At 40.5% G+C, this 19,419-nt stretch overlaps 1 protein-coding gene across 6 annotated transcripts in view; it reads left to right on the top strand.

Moving 5' to 3' along the window:
• The window catches only part of hipk2 (homeodomain interacting protein kinase 2), an 85,101-nt gene that overhangs the window by 40,192 nt on the left and 25,490 nt on the right, over positions 1-19,419 (top strand). The gene's annotated exons all lie outside the window — the stretch shown is intronic.

Consider the following 19,419-nt stretch of genomic DNA (forward strand, 5'->3'; position numbering starts at 1 on the left):
CTCAGCCTGATAGAAGCTGTAGGTTTGTACTGTGACAGCCGTCAATCATAAACTCCTCACCTCTTCTTCCTGCTGCTTATCGACCGGCTCGGGTAAACGTCTGCCTTGCTGTTTTTTGCGTTTGTCTTTCTGCTGAGGCAAAAACAAAGTGTGTTGCATTCCAAATGAAATTCAGTGCCATTGCTGGCCTTTCTCCGTTCCAGCTCGACGACGACTGGAAGTTTCCTGCTTTTGTTTTCGCCCCATACATTTTTCATTGGGTGATTTATAGCGCAGAGCCTGGCTAATTGTGTGAGCTATGCACCTGATGAATGGTGCATTATGGGAAGGGTACCTAAAGCGGTAGTCCTGAATGGATGGAGAAATAGAGAAAAACATCCTGTCGGTATATGTATATTGAAAGTGAAGGAATGATGTAGAGGTATATACACAGCGTGACTAAATCAGATCATCAGACAATGTGCTGAAACACACCTACCAATTTTTCATCTCATCTAATCTGCGTATTGTATTCCATCTGTGTGTTAAATATGCTGACTCTGTATGGGTTTTTATTTCTGTTATCCAACCTGTAATTTCACCCATTTCCTTCATTCCGTAGTTTAAAAAATCTCAAGAATTTCTTTCATATTAAAGACCTTATCTAGACTGAGAGAGGGGGCTGAGGCTTATTTTCACATGAGCTGGCAACATACAGAGCCATCAGTAATAACAGTGAGGACGTGTGTTCTGAGCTCGTCTCCGATGCTCAGAGGAAGGACCGTGTGGTTGCCTGGGGTTCTCATAACAAACAGAGCAGACACTATTCCCTTTTTTACGAACTACTATAGACATCATATATTTACAAAACGGGTGTTCACTCATCTTGTATAATATTATCCCACCTCTCTGGAGAAATGATTAAAGACAGGACGCACTGTCTGGATGTTTTGCTCTGATCACAGAATCACGGATGGTTTCTGTTAAGCTGACTGAAATATCTCTTCGTTTAAAAGAGCTCATTTTCTGTATAAGCGATTCTGAAACAGAGTCTGACACATACCATGTTTCTAAAAGGATCCATATGGGAGTTTTGTCTAGATGGAGGACTGAATGTTAAACAGGACTGGGACACATTGGCACAGACTCGATGTTTCCGCTCAGTGCCTGTCCTCCTAGGGAGCTCTATGTCCCCTGACAGGGACTTCATATAACTCATAGAAAAGGGTGATGTAATAGAACTTCAGCATTTCTATCAATAATGCTTTCTTCATTCGTCTCTCTCTCTCTCTCTCTCTCTCTCACTCTGTCTCTCTCTCATTCTCACACACACATACACACAAACACACACACAGAGGACTGACCCCTGTTAAGAGCTTTCTAGTTGGCAGCAGTTACTATATGATTTATATACTTAGCGATGTTACTGTTTCTGGAAAGAACACGAGCGTTCATTTCCTTCACTACGGTGAACTCGACACTATAATTAAGTTACACATCTGCTGTATATACTGTACGTATACACATAACTCTGACTACAGTTCAACAAACTGTCCTATCTACATAAGCAAAAGTGCTGCTATAGTGAGAAATAAATGATTGCGAGTCTGTTTGAATAATGTAGCCAATAACTTAGTGCACTGACAGGCTTTTTGCAGCCATTGCTAATCAGCTTTTACTCGAAATGAAGGATGCAAATGTTAGGCAGCTGCCTTGCTTTCCTGAAAGTGAAGATCTCCTTTGGTTCTTAAGTGGAATAGTGTAACTGTGTGTGTGGAAGGGAGATACCACTGGCACGGTGTAACTGTGCAGCAGCCGCAGAAGTGACATTCATTTAGTGTGCACAGTTTTTTGCCTTGATGGCTTTCTGCCATGAATTTCAACCAAATGAGCTCTGAATGTCAATCAGAGGCAGAGAGCCTGTAGAAAATAACTATTCTTTCCAAGTGTGGCATTGTGTATGTGCCTGTTTGTGTGTTTGCATGTGTTACTCCACACACCCAGCTGTGTTGAGTGATTAGATCTGCAGGGCGTGGGCACTGGATTAAGCTCACATAGAATCACGCAAACACACACACAGGTACACACCGACACGCCTTGGCTGCAGGCAAGGAGTCATGTCCAGCTGGGCAGAGCAGTTTCATATACACTCACCATCCATTTTAATAGGCGCATTCATGTGGTTAGCTAATCTGCCAATCATGTAATAGCACCGTAATGAAAAAATAAAATCATTCACTCACAGATCAACAGCTTCAGATAAGGTTCACTTCAAACGGGCCTGAGAGTTTTGAGAATTTCAGAACCTGCTGATCTTCTTCCATTTTCACACACAAAGGTCTGAAAAAGAAAAAAGATCTATTAGTGAAACACCTTAATAAAAGAGGTCAGAGGAAGTTGAACGTAATCACTTAAATAATCACTCTTTGTAACTGTGCCATGCAGAAAAGCATTTCATGCTCAAATAAGCAGGTGCTTCTATTAAAATGGCAGTGTGTGTGTGTGTGTGTGTATATGTGAGGCATGATTGTGCATTTGGACTTTCTGCAAACTTGTAAATTTAATTAATTTTCACTTGTAACTACTTGTAACTTCCCCTGTTTGCTTCACTATAAGCATGAAGTGCTGATAGATTATAACATATATAAGGAAGGAAACACCAGGAAGTAGGCTATTGTAGGAATATAGACAATGACTATTTGGTGTCATGTGTCCAGACGTGGAGTTACTGTTACCACCCTGAAGTTAATTATTTTCCTGTAACAACACATCCCAAATTTATACCACAGCAGCTTGCCAAAGATCACAATTTGCCATTAATTATTACATGACACATCATACATTTGAACTGTTTATAGTCACATTTAATCTTGTGGAACATCTGTGAGACAAGTTAGTTCCTGTTATCACTTATATTAATGCTATTATAAAGCCTTGTTTTCTCACCAGCCTTGCTTCTTGCTTTTTTCCTCTCTCTTGAAGTTAATAAGACAAAAACAAAATGCAGCTTGTCATGTTACCAAGGAAGCGGAAAGTGCATAGAAGACTTGCCCCTAGAGAAAACGACCATAAACGTTCAATAAACATTAACATTAGAGAAAGCTTTACCAGCTCAGTGATTATATGCTTTTCTTGGTTAAATAACACATTTTTAAATAGGTTTATTACTAGGCTTTGGTTATATAGAGCATCCGCCGTACAAGCACCCTGTGTTTTAGCTGAATTAGAATTGGATAGAAATGCGTTATGATGATGATGCATTAATATGACTGTGATTGTAATTATAGCTGTCAGAGCCGCTGTTATAGAAAATAAATACACACCATCTGACCAATCAGAATTAAACAGTGAATAGATCTGGTGAGATTCAGCATGCTTCATATTGTTATCATGGATGTATCTAAATTAGTACCAACATTGTTAATAACAAAGCACAAGCAAAGTCAATATCAGCATGGCAAAGTAAATTAGGTTCATTTAATAATTAACATTATTTATTTGTCTGTTTGTGTATTTGTTTACTTTTCTCACTTTTTTCTTTTCTTTCGTTTTATTTTATTTACTCCAATTAAAGTTTTTTATAATCTGGCATAATGGCATATTTTTTATTTATAAGGCAACCCTATTATATATTAGGTATATTATATAAGGTAATAGTCTGTCGTCTAAATGCTGGATTTTTTTTAAACACTCCAGTATATGTTTGTCAAATCTCTAATGACTTTCTGTTCTCTTCTGTTTATAGAAACTAAATAACCATCATCTGAATGATTGATTTTTTTTTTTAACCCTTGTGTTTTTATATTGCAAGTCCTCTGAAAAAGTTTGTACTGATTCCCTCGGTTTTCACTAAGATTAAAGTTTTGGCACAATTGGCTTTGTTTAGGCTGCTTGCCATAATTGCTGATGGCCTTGGAAGTGCATAAATGACTGCACCGTCCCTTTAATGAAATATTGAGTTGAATGAAATATAAGCCATCGGTTTAGTTTCTGTGAGTTGACAGAAATTTACCTTGCATTATTTGATTAGGTGAACATGTTCATTTATCATAATTACATTACACACAATGACTACAGTGTAAATGCAGCTCTTCCACTTCTGGAAGAGAAGGCAGTCCCACGAGTCAGTTCATGGGACAAAAGTGGCCATGAAAGTTTGAAAAGGTTAGTAGTAAACAGGAAAGTGTCACCATTTAAAAATGTAATATCTGCTTGCCTGTACACTCCTACACATGGCACATGGCAGTAATCCAGAGGCTGTAGGAGCCTGAGCCTAAAGGGTTGAACCTATGAGAGGACAGCTAAAGGAAAACACCCCTCCTTTCCTCCTGATTAGGAGTTTCCATGGCAGTGTGCGTTGTGAAGAAAAAGAGTCCGTGCTCACTGTGACCTTTATGCTAATAGAGGCGTCGAGGTCAGCTTTAGAACCGGGGTCAATGCGTTAATAACCACAATGGGTCCCTCCATCAGGATCCTCTTTTCAGCCTTGAAAAATGGACACAAATACTTACCCACACATGAGCACTCTTCCCCACAGACTGTTGCGTCTGTTGCACTTGTGGTTCAACTGAAGTGTGTGTTTGTGTGTGTGGCGCCGGCTTAAAACGCTGACGTGCTCATTTGGCATAATGAAAGCATCCCACCAGCCTCTATGAAAATTCTAAACTAATGTTTAATTTGCCTCCTGCATGAAAGCAGGCCTTTGTTATTGCTGTAGCAATTAACTTTGTGCGGAGGCCGCGGCATTTCCTGGGATTGTTGTCATTTGCATACAGCAAATCAGGAGCAGAATCAGGCGCTTTGTACTCACTCACACACCCCTCTGAAACCATCATTTAGCAAACGCCTCAGTTAGTGGCCTAGCAACAGTGACTGCCATGTTCAATGGTGATGTCCCAAAGAGTCCCTTTAAAACAATTTTGTATTTACATAAGTTTTAAAAAATGACCATTAAATATCCACAAAGACCCGACACACACCAGTCCAGCAGTTCTGTAGTCTCAGTACATAATTCTGGTGTCAGTATAGAATTCAAACATCAAGCCACCACTATGTTTAAATAAATAAATAATAAATGTATAAATAAAGCGACTCTGATGTTATATTAACAGCTCTCCTGTTAAGACGATCACTACACTGTCACTGCACATGGTTAATAAATGTTTGTCAGGAAAGGCATGTGTACATGTAGGGGCACGCTCTGGGCGTACTGTGCTTCAACAGGACAGCCATGGCCTGCTAGCTCGTTCTCACCGTGTGTTATACAGAACAGGTGTGTGTGTGTGTGTGTGTGTGTGTGTGTGTGTGTATTCAAGCTGTTTATGGTTCACACTCCTGAGTGAGAGGAAGTAGAGAGACAGGGACATCACCTGCTCTAGGCACGTTTCCACTTACACATCAATTACAATTGCAGTTTTGCACTGACGTACCATCACCAAACGAGCGCCGTCCTGACACACCTACAACACCTTCACACCCGGTTCACACAACTGGGACATTTTTAAGTAGCACTGTCAGTGCAAACAGCACACATTCAAGCACAAATGAGAACAAGGGGGAAAAAAGCGGTTGAAATTCCACCTTAAGTGCTTAAACCGAGCATTTTTTTAAAGCTTTCCGTGTCTATCTCTCCCCTCTGTGCTATGGCTCCTGATCTATATTTCAAAGGAAAGAGGAAAGGAATGCTGTAATGAGTTCCCCATCTTCCTCACAGCAGTGAAAGACCTGCTCTGTGGAATTAATTCCAAGTGGCATGTGGGAGAGCTCTCTGGGGGACGCTCGCGGTATTTCAGCGTGGGGTGTGTGCTGCATGTGTGTGTCCACCATTACCCCGAGTGTACAAGCTTACATTTGGGCTTTTTCACTAGATATTTGTGCCTTTGCTGATTTTTTCAGGAATATTCACAGCTTAATGTTTCATGTGATGAGACATTTCTTCCTCATAGAAGCCCATTATTGTGAAATAACTTGTCCTTTAGTGTCCTAATGTGACATGAGGTATTTAAATAAAATTTCATCTTCTGCACAATTTTTGTCTTCCTCAATTTTGACTTTAAATGTTATTTTCCCTGTCGATTTCTTATGAACCCCTTTTAACCTAAATTGTTAAATAAACTAATTTGTATTTATAGTTAATGGCTAAGGCTTTCACTAGCTAGTTAGCATGTAGCTGTCTTTTAATTCTGTTAATCAAATAATACAAAGGTAGGAAAAAAGAAATTGCCAGATAAAGCAAGACAAATGTACCAGGAATATCAACATTTCTCTCAGATCTTTAGTTAAATTACTAAGAAAAGGCTTCGTGTGACTAAAATTAGACTGTAATTAAACATAGCTTTGTCTATTCTTTTGGACATATGTGTGTTTTGTCGTATTAAGAAGCATCAACATTGTGTAACAACTCTGAGTTGTCAGAAGATTTCTTTTTATACTTTAAAAGGAACTGGAAACTGTTATGTAATTACATGGTTTCACAAATGTACCCATGTGAAGGAATGTATGCTTACGATGTATAAATGTATAAATGTACGAATCTCCATGTGAGGTAGCAGAAGAAGGAATGTCATGCTGTAACGTGTAAAATGTGTGTGGTTTCTTTAGGTAATGTTCTTTCCTCATATGACACACATACTCAGGTTTTACAACTCAGTTAAGGGGGAAGAGGGGGAATGGGAGGTGGGTTAGGTTCGGTTGAATGGTGTAGAAAGGTTTCTAATGGAACAGCAATTTGAAAGTAAAGAAGAAAGAATGCAAGGAAGGTGGGAGAGTTTGTGAGTATCTGGAGGACATGGAAATAGGAGACGCATAGGGGTAGCTTGTTTTGGAGCAGAAATGACAAGGGAGTCCTGGTTGGTGTGAATAGATAGGGGTGTGAGAAGGGAGGAAAGGGGCATGAAGGCGTGTGGGTGGGGGTTTAAAGGGATTTGATTTCCTCTAAGGGACCGTGCAAGGTAATCAGTCTGACTTATTATACCGTAGAGAGGGAGCCACTCTGTCTGCTGATTGATAGCTGTGTAAATGATAGCTCCTATGATTATGATTAGGTTTAAGCTGTTCAATTAAAAAAAGCAGACGTCTGGGGGAGTGGGTAGAATGTGTTGTGTGTGGGTATGTGTTTTGGGAGGGTCTGCTAGTACATTAAACTATTTTTTTTCCAGAGATAAGACTCTTGGCCTATAATATAAGGTCTCTTGCAGCGCGTTTAGGAGAGTGTTTAAGGCTGAAGTATGCCAGCTGCAGGCTACTGACTCTTTTAATTTATAACCCAGGGAATGGGTTTATTGCTGGATCCTACAGACGTTGCCTTCAGAGAATGTGATGTTTAAAGGAATATAAAGAGGAGAGGGGGAGAGAGAGAGTGCTGGATCTGAGAATGCTCCTGTTCTCTGCCTGTCTTCTGTGACTAAGCTGGACCACAGCTGGCGAGGGAGAGGGAGAGATGAAGAGGGAGGGAGGAAGGGAGGGGTAAAGGGATGGAGAGAGGTAGAGGGGCAGAGAGGAGATGCAGCTGTGCACTTGGCACCCTTTTCCTGCCCTCAGGAGGGAGTATGACCATCTCATTTCCTGTGTTGGGGCCAATGTGTTCTCTCTTTCACTGCCCCTTTCTTCTCTCTCTCTCTCTCTCTCTCTCTCTCTCTCTCTCTCTCTTGTTGCCCTCTGTTCTCTCCCACTGTCTCTGTTTTGCTCCCTTAAATTCTCTCTCTGTCTCTGTATCTTTCTATCTCTCTGTCTCAATCTAATTACTACTACTTTAATAATAATAATAATAATAACAATAATAACAATAATAATTATTATTGTTATTATTGTTATTATTATTATTATTATTATTATTATTATTATTATTATTATTATTATTATTATTATAAGGAGCATCATGGTAGTGCATGAGCTAGTATTTGTGTTTTACTTCTCTAGGTTTTGATCTGTTCATCCGGGTACTCCCAAAAAACACTGGAGGGTGGATTGGCTCTCTAAATTGCCCTCTTTCTCGCTCTCTCTCTCTCTCTCTCTCTCTCTCTCTCTCTCTCTCTCTCTCTCTCTCTCTCTCTTTGTCTTTCACATGTCCTACAGAGATGCTCTTTTGGCTTATGTAATTGTGGAGATCAGATGAGCTACAGCAGCATAGCAGACACTATGCAGCCCTTCTGTCTCTACCACCCGCTATCTCTCTTCTCCCCTCATCCTTCCCTCCCTTCCTCACTGCTGTCTTCATACAGCAGGCATTTCTCAGTTTCTCAAAAATGACAGGTCTGTCTCACTCTTTCTGCTCCTGTTGTCTCCCTCTCTCTCTCTCTCTCTCTCTCTCTCTCTCTCTCTATCTCGCTCTTGCTCGATACTTTCTATAAAACAGTCCTGCACACATCAGACTCATTGCCCCTTACTTCTCTCACTATCAATCAGCTTAAACATTGAAAGGAAATAGGTCTCCATGCTGAGCATTTAGAAGAACTGATTGCCTGGATTTAAAGGGACAGGTCTGACACGTACACTGACGCTGCTGCAGTGATAATGAAATAAATCTAATAGCTGTTAATTAGAATTATGCAAAGATGAAGGTAATTTCATTTCAGTCTCTTCTTAACCATATTAACTTCATTTTAGTCTTGAATGCAAAGCTTGTCTCTTACTGTCTCTCTTGGTATTTGAGTGTGTGTCTGTGTCTGTGTGTGTGTGTGTGGGGGGGGTGTCCAGGCCTATCCTGTCTGGAGGTTTGGAGTGTGGAAACAGCATGTCTCACCACTTCTAGAAATCCCACTGGCCATTTTACCAGTAACAACCTCACACCACAATATACTTTGATTTTCTGTCATGTGTGACATGTGTATGAACTGTGTGTGTTTCTGCATGATTTTGAGCAGGTGGGAGTGTCTAGAAAAGGGCAGTATTCTGTTTTTTAGAAGCTCTCTCACTATTAAAGAGGAGGATGGGAGGGAGCAGAAAAGATAAAACATGTTTCCATTATAGGAACCTTTTTGGGAACATTTTTAGGAACTCAGGATGTTTATTTTCAAGTGGAGTATCCAGGCCTAGATTTAGTCCTTGGGAGTGAGGTTACATAACCTAAAATAACCTTTTTTTTATACAGAGAAGGTATTTTTATTCTGAAAGATAATGACCATTAGAGTGGATTTTGCACTTGCTGGTGGGTTGCATGACCAAACTGCCATTTTTCACAACCTTCAGTTACTAAAGCTTGTTTTTACATGCTGCCATGATGCATTTTATTGGCACAATTGGTTGTTTGGTACAATTCATAATGGCATATCATGTCACTCAGTGTAAAAGTAATAAAAGGCTTGATGCATACAATGGTGCTTTGTGTGCATGTGACAGCTGCTGTGGAGATTGAGAATTCATTCATTCATTCGTTCATTCATACTTAGTAAGCGGTTTATCCAGAGCAGATCCATGGAGCATTTTCCATTAACGTTGGGTGTAAGGCGAGAATACACATTGGATGGGACACCAGTCTGTCACAGACACACACATGTACAATCACAACTGGGGAAATTTCACCTACTTGCATGTTTTAGGAGGAACTCTGAGGAAGCTTCTAAATGAGGAAAACTCCACATCTGTATCCTAAGCTTGTGATGTGACTCCACCAACCACCTTAATGCCAACCAGTTACTGATAATTATTACTGATTACAAATAATTTTACATTTTCTTGCAACAAACAAACAATAAAGAGTGAAATCTAGCTTCCTTACCCTATAGAGAAATAGTGACCATTCTGTTCTTCTGTTATTTTAAATAAAGGTCACGGTTCCTCAGTGTGGTGAAAACATAGAACACAAACCTGTTCTTATTGTTTAACATAGATTAACATGAACTCTTTAGTTCCTCAAAAGGTTTCAGTTCAGTACTCTGCACTGACGTCATAGACACTGATTCTGGGCTGAAATCATCCCTCCATTTGTTTACACAGAAGTCATGTGGGATGTTACTTATTGTTTGTGGAATATTTATAATTGCATTACTTACTGATCGAATGAATCATTTAACAAATGACTCTCGAGCCAAAAAGTGAGAGAGCAAGATGACAGAAGCGAGGAGAGTGAAAAGGCGAAGCAGCTGCACTGTACATATGCTTCATTTGTTTCTCCTTCATCGCCTTCTCTGCTTGTCTGTTTGATGACTCGCTGTACACTGACATTTGTTTGACAAAGCTATATGACAAAGATTCCCACACCAATCTATTGCTCATACTACCTGTGAATGTTTTTTTTTTTTTTTTTGCTGGAATACGTCCATGTCTTTTATTTCCTCACAACTGACCTTGACAAATAATTCATTAACTGTCTGTATATTTCTCATTTCAGGCCAGAAAGTGTTGTGTAATTAGTGCAAGGCTGTCATGTCAAAATATATGTTGTGTGTCGTTATGTGTAATGTGATGTGGACATATTTGCAGTTGCATGTGCTCTCTGTCCAGGTGATATGACTTCTGTTACAGGAAGCCAGTTACATCAAGGGAGACAGAGTGTGAGTTTGTATGTATGTGTGAGAGAGAGAGAGACACCTTCCCAGCTGGGCTTTGTCATTGTCTGCTCATTCAGTCCCTTACCCTTCCCTCAGGCCATAAAGACATATTCAGAATAGCTATTGCATTGCCTGTCACATCAAATGCCACAGCCGACAGTATTACAATACACACATCCACGTCTAACATCTTTATTACTGTTTTTATGGTTTGACTTCCCACAGAGCGTCAGATAAAGTCTGTGTGTCCTTAGGTGCACAAGGTGGTGTTACAGTGTTATCAGAGGTGATAGACGAGGCATTATTTTGCACTTTTTATATAAACTTGTTTACTTAATAAATGTGTATGTGTGCTGCTCAGGTGTTTGCAGATCCTTGGCAGTGCGTGGGAGAGAAAAAGCCAGTTATATTGCTTATCTGCCACACACACATCACAGAGACAGAGGGTGTGTCCAATGTTGTGCTGCAGGACACCTGTGCAGCCAACCACCATGTCCGCTGTAAACACCATGCATTTGTATAAGTGTTTGTATATTGTGTTATATCCTGGTAGGAAACACATTTCCAAGGATGGTAATATCTAACAGTTATAATATTTACTTAAAAAAATAGAAACATGACATGGTGTGTGTGTGTGTTGGGTGGTGAGGTGGCCGGGTGCATTTAAGCTTTCTCCTCCACTAGGCACATGTGCAGTTGCATTGTTTGTGCACACATTAATACATCTCTCTCTCTCTCTCTCTCTCTCTCTCTCTCTCTCTCTCCCTGACATCTACACACAGTCATGATAATGTATCTGTAGCTTTACTGAATCTGACCCTGTATCTGCAGTTACTCACTACTACACTTCATTAGCACACCGCTCCTTCTCTCCTTCTCTCTTTTTCTCCAGTTTGGGCTGTCTATTTCTCCTAACAACTGCATCTGATTTGTATTTACTTGAATGATTTAGCATTCCTATGTATGAGCATATCAAACCTCTTCATTTTATCATGGAGGTTTAGGTTTAATAACAGTAATCTCTTTTATTAAAGATTTTATTAGAGAATCGAATCCCTCTTAAACATTCAGTGAGGATGAATCCGAAATGAATATTAAATATATACGCTCACTACATAGTGTATAATATAATGATACTCCATAAAATGTTGTTTGTGGGTTAGACAGAGCAAAAGACTGTTACTTGTACTTGCATCTTATTAATCATTTTCATATGATTACATCATTGAAACATGTAAAATGTAAAGCATTAATTCACTATTTTCAACACAAAGTGACAAAATTAGTCAACATTTTTAGACTTGTGAGACTTATGGAGTAATGTGAGAGCAAATAATACTAGAATGAGTCTTTAACATTCGCTTATACCTATGCCCACCCTAGAGGTTATGGTCAGTTCTGGCTGAGCTGCCAGTTCCCTCTCCCTCTTTCAGTGCATCTGTATCTGACATTTCTGCAGCACCTCCAGCACCAAACTAATCAATATTTTGTGTCACAGCATCACCATATTTCATCATTTTTTTCTTCTATTCTACATTTTCATAATATTTTCACCCTTGAAGGACAACAGGAACTAGATTAAGGTGGCCCTCTTTTGTTTAATGGAGGCAAAAAGAACCAGGAGCAGAATTGGTGGACAGAGAGGAAAATGTGGAGCCATTGTTTTGGAGAGGTGATTAAGTATGCCTGTAGCTTTGAACGGCTGCGGGGTGCATATGCAGCGCTAAATTAATCACCTGTCATTTTGACTGATTATTAATGAAGAAGTCCGTTCCCATTCTCGGCAGCATGCAGGAGAAGAGCGCAAGGACTGCACGTTATTTCCAATGCATGAGCAACGGGAGGGAGGAATGATAATGCTCGAAAGCTGAGAGTGTGCGCCGTGTGCATATTCTCTGCACAGTTAAGAGGCGCTCATGGGGAGCAGCAGGCTTTAATTGTGTTTGTCTTGGTTCAGGAACTCGGACTGCTGCAATTTTTTGCCTTTGGTTGCCGTTGGACAGTTGTTAGTGCTTTTGGAAAAGGGAACAAATTCCAGAAAGGGAATATGCTTTTATAGATATGCAGTATGTTCAATACATGTCAGATGTTCACCTGTACATGTAACTCAAATACATTACTCATGACAAAAATTTGTTTATGGATGCTCTTTTTTTTTTGGCTTTTATGCACTATTGGGTCTGTCTAATTCTTACAGTTATCTTTTTGGTGACAGTATATGTATACATCATGCTGAGACTTCTCACATATTTCTTTAATCATCGAAGTACCTGTACAAGGAAGTTGTATTGGGAAGGGTGACTCTTGAGGAACTTAGGTACCAGCTAGAAGGCTATACATGAGCTATTGACTATGGTGGAGGAAAGATTTAAATAAGCAAGTGAGAAAAAGAGATTGTTTAGGATGGCAAGGGAGAGTGAGGGATGTGTGTGACCGAGGGGGACGGTGTTATAGATTTATCAGGTGTAGAGAGAGCGCCTCCATTCTCAGTCTGTGATGCAGAAACAGGGAAAAAAACGAAGGCTGGGGATATTGAATGGTTCATACGTGGGGGGTTACGATAGCATGCTTCCCCAGAGCCCTGTGCTGCCCTCATCAGTGTTGGCTTTCACATGGCTCTCTGGTGTCTGCAGCTTTAGCACATCCAATACACAGCATCACACACACACGCAATGAGCTGAGCCATGAGCTTTATACCAGCACCGGGCAGCAGCTCTATAAATCAGTCTGCATTGAGTAATACAGTTATTATACACTATATACTCCCTATTTTCTCCACTTGTCCATTCTGCTGCTGCTACACAGAGATAATAACAGAGAGAAAAATCTGTAATGTATCCTTGCTGAACTGTTTCCCATTCCTATTTCCTTTAACAATGTCAGTTAGGACACATATGACTGTATTGTGTACATCTGTCCTGGCTCTTAGATAGAATATTGCTAGCAGCTTCTGCACAATGTAAAAATCTTTCCAAATAAAACTACGAGTTTGTTAAACTAACAAACATTAAATAGACTGAAAGACTGGTTTTAAATTAGCCAACTGAAATGTAATTTGAAGCAAACAAATGTAGCAACAGAAGTGAGCACAAGTTAGCTAGTAATGTTACTTAAATAAACATTAACCACAAGCTAAATGAGCTCAAATTACATAACTCATTAACTGATGACTTAACTCACCTCTTGCTAACTTAACCACTTGTTAGCTTACTAGAATAAGGTACTCAATGTTCGTTTTAGTTATTGTCAGCTAGCTTTAAATAGCTTCTGGCCTCAGCTCCATGTTGCTGGTGGAATATTTAAACTCTGTCTTCGTTCCCGTCCAGACTGTGGGAGTGTGAGTGACAGGGTTTTTTTATGTCTCCGGATCTTTCCCAAAGCAGAGAGCACTTGATGCGACCCACATTGCAAAGACTTCTTGAGAAGGTGTTGGAGCAACAGTGCAGGGGAAAGACTGTGTGTGTATGTGTGTGTGTGTGTGTGTGTGTGTGTGTGTGGTAGAATCAGGGCTGACAAAGCCCCCTGGAGGCTCCTTGGCAGACAGACGCCATAGTGAAGAGAGAGGAGGGTCTCACAGCCGGGACACTTTCCTTCTTCTTGCTCTTTGTCTCTGTATCTCTCTCTCTCTCTCTCTCTCTCACACACACTCTCTTTCTCTCTGTGTTTCTATATGTCTGTCTCTCAGTGTGACGTCAGCACAGCAGCCTCTCAGCTCCAGACTTTCACTCACAGATAAACCTCTAAGGCCATTATTGTAGCCTCAGTGCAGCGGCCTGCTCAGGATGGTTGTGCTTTGGTTAAAGCCAGATCTGTTATGACAGCCATCTGTGCTCGGAAATCCTGGTAGTGTGTGTAATGCTGGTGGAACAGAAAAACACATGGCCTCAGTGCTGCATTCTAGTGAAGAGCAGGAGAAGAGCGAGGTGAGACAGAGGGAAAGTCCTCTCTGCCTGCCTGCCTTTCTGTCTCTGTGTCTGCATCTATCATTCTATTTATCTATCTATCTATATGTCTGTCTGTCTGTTTGTCTGACCCCTATCTATCTATCTATCTATCTATCTATCTATCTATCTATCTATCTATCTATCTATCTATCTATCTATCTATCTATCTATCTATCTATTTGTGTCCTCTCTCTCTGTCTCTCTCTTCCTGATCTCTATCTATCTATCTATCTATCTATCTATCTATCTATCTATCTATCTATCTATCTATCTATCTATCTATCTATTTGTGTGTCTCTCTCTGTCTTTCTCTCTCTCTTCCTGAGGTGAGTCAGAGGGAAAGACAGAGTGCAGCTTTGGAGCAAGAGAGATAAGATAAGCAGCGCTGAGTAACAGGCAAACACAGCTAATGATGGAAGATGCAGTATCTATCTATCTATCTATCTATCTATCTATCTATCTATCTATCTATCTATCTATCTATCTATGTCCTTTCTCTCTATCTCTCTCGCTCTCTCTCTCTCTCTCTCTCTCTCTCTCTCTCTCTCTGGGGTGTGGGGCAGCAGGGTGGTAGTGTAATGTTGGAAATGAGCTGGATTATGGATAAGGCTGGAGTGATTGTGTGGGGGAATAATGAGCAGCAGAGGAAGAGGTGATTACGGTGTGGAGACGGCTTGCCTGCCTCTCTTTGTTTGGTTAGCAGGGCTAATGTAAGCCTGTGTGATCTATGGGTTGAGCATGGCCTTGTGCCTCTCTGACGTCTCCTTTTCCCGACTGACACAAAAAGAAGCAGTGAGAGATGAGGGTAAAGGTTAGAGTGTGGGCGTGTGCACACATATGGCTTTTGTGTTTGAATATTTACAGAATCTACAGTATTGGGCACAGTATGACACCTCAGGGCTGTGTTCTAATCCATCAGATCATTTAACACTTTCTCCAAAGAAATGTACTAACACAAGCATTCATCAAATTTATACAGTGATTTAGTGTATAGTATTGAATATTGCATATAGTAACCCTCTTAGTGAAGAGGTCATCATTCCCTCTCTCGCTCCATCTCTCTCTCACTGTCCTGGGAATGCTAATGACGGAAGGGAAGGAGCTGAGACTGTGACAGCATCGTCAGCATTTTCCTCTGCGTTCAGTGCACACAGAGGAAGATGCTCTCGAGACCTTGAAATGAAAGAGCAGCCCACAATGGGAGGATATCCGAGCTCCTTTACAAAAGTTTGCGGGACGTGCTTTGCAGAGACAGCCCGTCTCTTGTGCTCAGAGAAATTTAAATAGCTTTCATCAGGAGGACTCGGTGGACAAGCTCCTAGCTCTCGCTTTGGGATAAGCTGACTTAAGCTGTCTCTGCGTCCTTCCCTTTCACATCATCCTCACTCTGCTTTTCACCTCGTTTTTCCTTCCAGCATCTGTCTGTCATTCTAGCTTTCCACTTTTTGTCCTTATGTTCCTCTCTCTTTTATATCCACCCACACCTCTCTCTCTCTTTGTGCTCTGGCATCACCTTGCTCACATTGTTTATTAAAAAGGCACACAGGCAGCTTTGGCCTTAGCTTGCCCAGCCATGATGCCATAAATATTAAACTTGATCTCAGGGGAGAGAGAGAGATGCTGGTGGACACAACACCTGCCAGGTCCATCACTCATGCTCTCTCTCCTCCTGTCTCTCTATGTATCATATCTTATCTGTCTGCCTGGTTCTCTCTCTCTCTCTCTCTCTCTCTCTCTCTCTCTCTCTCTCTCTCTCTCTCTCTCTCTCTCTATCTATCTTTCTCTCTCACTCTCTCTCATCTTTGCTATCTATCTATCTATCTATCTAGCTATCTAGCTATCTATCTATCTATCTGTGACAGCTATCTATGTTTCTGTCTGTCCTTTCATCTCTGGCAGTGTAGAAGGAGAAGAAAGAGGTGTGAGACAGGTAGACGTGCAGGTGAACACACAAACCAGCCCTGCACCTGTTTAGCCATGTGGATTTATCCTCTTCTCTCTCTGCACCATGTGATTCATGCTGTAGGCCTCTTTACGTACATCATGAAGACATTCAGTATTATCTCAATCAATAAAGGAGAAATGGCGGAATGGAGGTCACGTTTGTAGATTAAGTGCTCTGAGGGCAATACAAGAGGAAATGCATGGGAAAGTCACGTGTCGTGTGTCCACACGGCACAGCACCGTGTTATGCACAGTCTGTAACTGTCCGTACTGAAGGTCAGCAGTGATGGATGCATCCTGACATGCCCACAGAGCATGATGTCAGAGCTCCGAATAGCAATTGTGTGTCAGGAGATAGATGTGCTAAAGGTAGTGATGGAGTTTCTTTAGCAAAAATCTATAGTCTTTTTGAAATCTGTAATAAATAGGTATAAGACAGGTATAAATGGGTATAAGACTCACTGCATCCATGTTATTTTATCTGGGCTTTATTAAAAATCTTTCTCTCTAAAATATTGGAAAAATATTGCCTGATTGCCTTTTTCCAATAGTCTTTTTCAGTAAACTTTACTGAACCTGTACATCTGTGGTGCTAGAAGTGGAACCTCATGTGGTCTTCTGCTGTTGTAACACATCCCTTTCAAGGTTCAACATGATGTGAGTTCTGAGATGTTTTTCTGCTCACCCCGGTTGTAAAGAGTGCATGTTTTTATTTTTTCGCCACATTCGATATAACTGAAGACTGTTGGGCATGAAATTCCCAGGAGATCAGAAGTTACTGAAATACTCAAACTAGACCATCTGACACCACTCTTATCATGTCAAAGAGTTTCAGATAACTGAAAATGTTCCCCATTATCATGTTTAAACTGAGGATTTTTGGTTACATGGTTTTATGCATTGCTGTTCTTCCACTTGGTTGGTTGGCTGATTGGAAAACTTCTTTTTCTAACAGTTTCAGGGAAGTATTTAAGGATCACAGTCTATTTTATCAACACTCTCAAAGTACCATTTATTCTCTTCCTAAGAAAAGTGGGTCAGTTTAAACATCTTGCACCTCTAATTACATTTGCTTTATACACTAAAACCAGAAATTCAGTCCCAAATCTGATAACCGCAATAGAAAAATGGTGTTACTGAAATAGTGTGATATAAATCTCCAGGTCAAATTTTTGGCTCTGTTTTGGGCCTGGAAGACAGCAATCATTTAAAACACCCTGTGTGAAGACAGTGGACGATGAGTCCAGCTGACAGTTGGATCAGAGGTCCTTGACATTGTTCTGTCTTGATTCTGGTCATGTGGTTTTTCTTCAGCTGCGGTGTGGTCTGGATACGATGCTTTTTACCAGAAACACAGCTGTAGCAAGTAAAATGTAAAGCAGTGGAACATTCGTTATAATTTCCTTGTATAAGTGTCTGTGTGTTTGCATGCTAAATCACACATCCATCTTCTTTCATAGACTACACAGATCCTTTGTAGTCTCAATAAAATTGAAAAGAAATGAAATGAGTAATTGTGATTTTAATATCGAGCAAATTAATTCATTTTAGTCGTTATCACACGGCCATGGATTACGTACATCTTTAGTTGTAGCTATTGGAAAAGTTATAAATCATATCACACCATCACTGCAGCACCATGCAAATGTGTTATAAAACTCTAAGATATACATAATAGTCTCCGACGCGTGTCCTGTGTGTGTGTGTGTCTAAAATAGAGGGAGAATAAGGAAACAGCAGTCTTCGGGTGTAGAAGTGAACATGTCACTAATCATTTCTGCATTTTAGGCAAAGGCCCTGAGGGAGATAATACTGTGCAGATGTGTGTGTGTGTGTGTGTGTGCGCGAGATCACGTTCACCAGAAGCTCGGCATTAGCAGCTGCTGGCCTGTTTTGCATGTTGCGATGGCAAGCGATGGAGTGAAAGTCAGAGAAGATGGAAGAGAAGGCCACGCTTTTGCATATGTGGTGGCATTAAGCCCTGGAATATTTCATACAGCCAGACTGTGTGTTTGTCCTTTGGTGGAGCTGAGCAACTGTGATCGGGTGACAAACTCCACATCCAAACTATTCACTTCTTCTTTCAGAACAATATGTTCCTCCACTGTCCTCTTTACAATGACTCCAGCTGTAGTCTTAAGCATACAGTCATCCTGTATATTTTATGTGCTGTATATCTGCTGAGAAACAGGGCTGATTGATGGATTCCCAGCTGCTCCTAGTGGGACAGAGGCTCACACACTCTTGTGCCGGCTTTCCTCCCAGCACGGTGCCCTGGAGAGAGATCATACGGCTAGGTGGAAAAATTCTCCTCGGTTTGAAACGTGCCCTTGACAGGTTTTCCAAATCATGTTTCCAAGCTCATGCAATTTTACATGAAAACATCTAGATCTATTCTAATGACCTGCTTCCAACATTTATCATTAATGTGTAATGTATACAAAGTACATGTTAAGTGAAAGGTCTTGTGTTTCCTAGGTAACAGATTGCGGTTTTAGGCTTTGTTGCATCGGTTCCACATTAACAGGTTCTAGCTAAAGAAACTGATACAGCCTCCTGGTCTTCAGTCCTGTTTCTACAATTTTCCTACGCTGAAGTGCACTGAAATGTTCCACTCCTCATGAACACCTGAAAGCAATGTTCGAATTCTACGTTCGAATTTCAGTTACATCAGATATTTTGCATTCAAACACACTCAAATATTAACATATCTGTATTATTATACCGCTACACACAGAAAGATTAAGCAGTAGTGCTACATTCAAAATTTGTACTTATATCATATCAGAAAGTGAAGTGAGTTTTATTTATCAGCCCAATGTAATATTTTTTGGGGGGGTTTTCTGATATTAAGCTAACATTGAAAATTCATAGGTGAATCCAGGTGAATCCTGGTAAAAAAAAAAAAATATATTACTCATGTTTCCCTGAAACGCTTCTCTTTTTTATACATATCTCAATCTTAAAAGTCTCCAAAGAGGCATGGAGGCCTGGTGGTTAGCACATTTGTTTGGCATCTCTGTGGCTTGTGGTTTGATTCCTGATTCTGCCCTGTGTGTAGTTTG

The sequence above is a fragment of the Tachysurus vachellii genome, chromosome 9 (genome assembly GCF_030014155.1).
Source record: "Tachysurus vachellii isolate PV-2020 chromosome 9, HZAU_Pvac_v1, whole genome shotgun sequence".
NCBI lineage: Eukaryota > Metazoa > Chordata > Actinopteri > Siluriformes > Bagridae > Tachysurus > Tachysurus vachellii.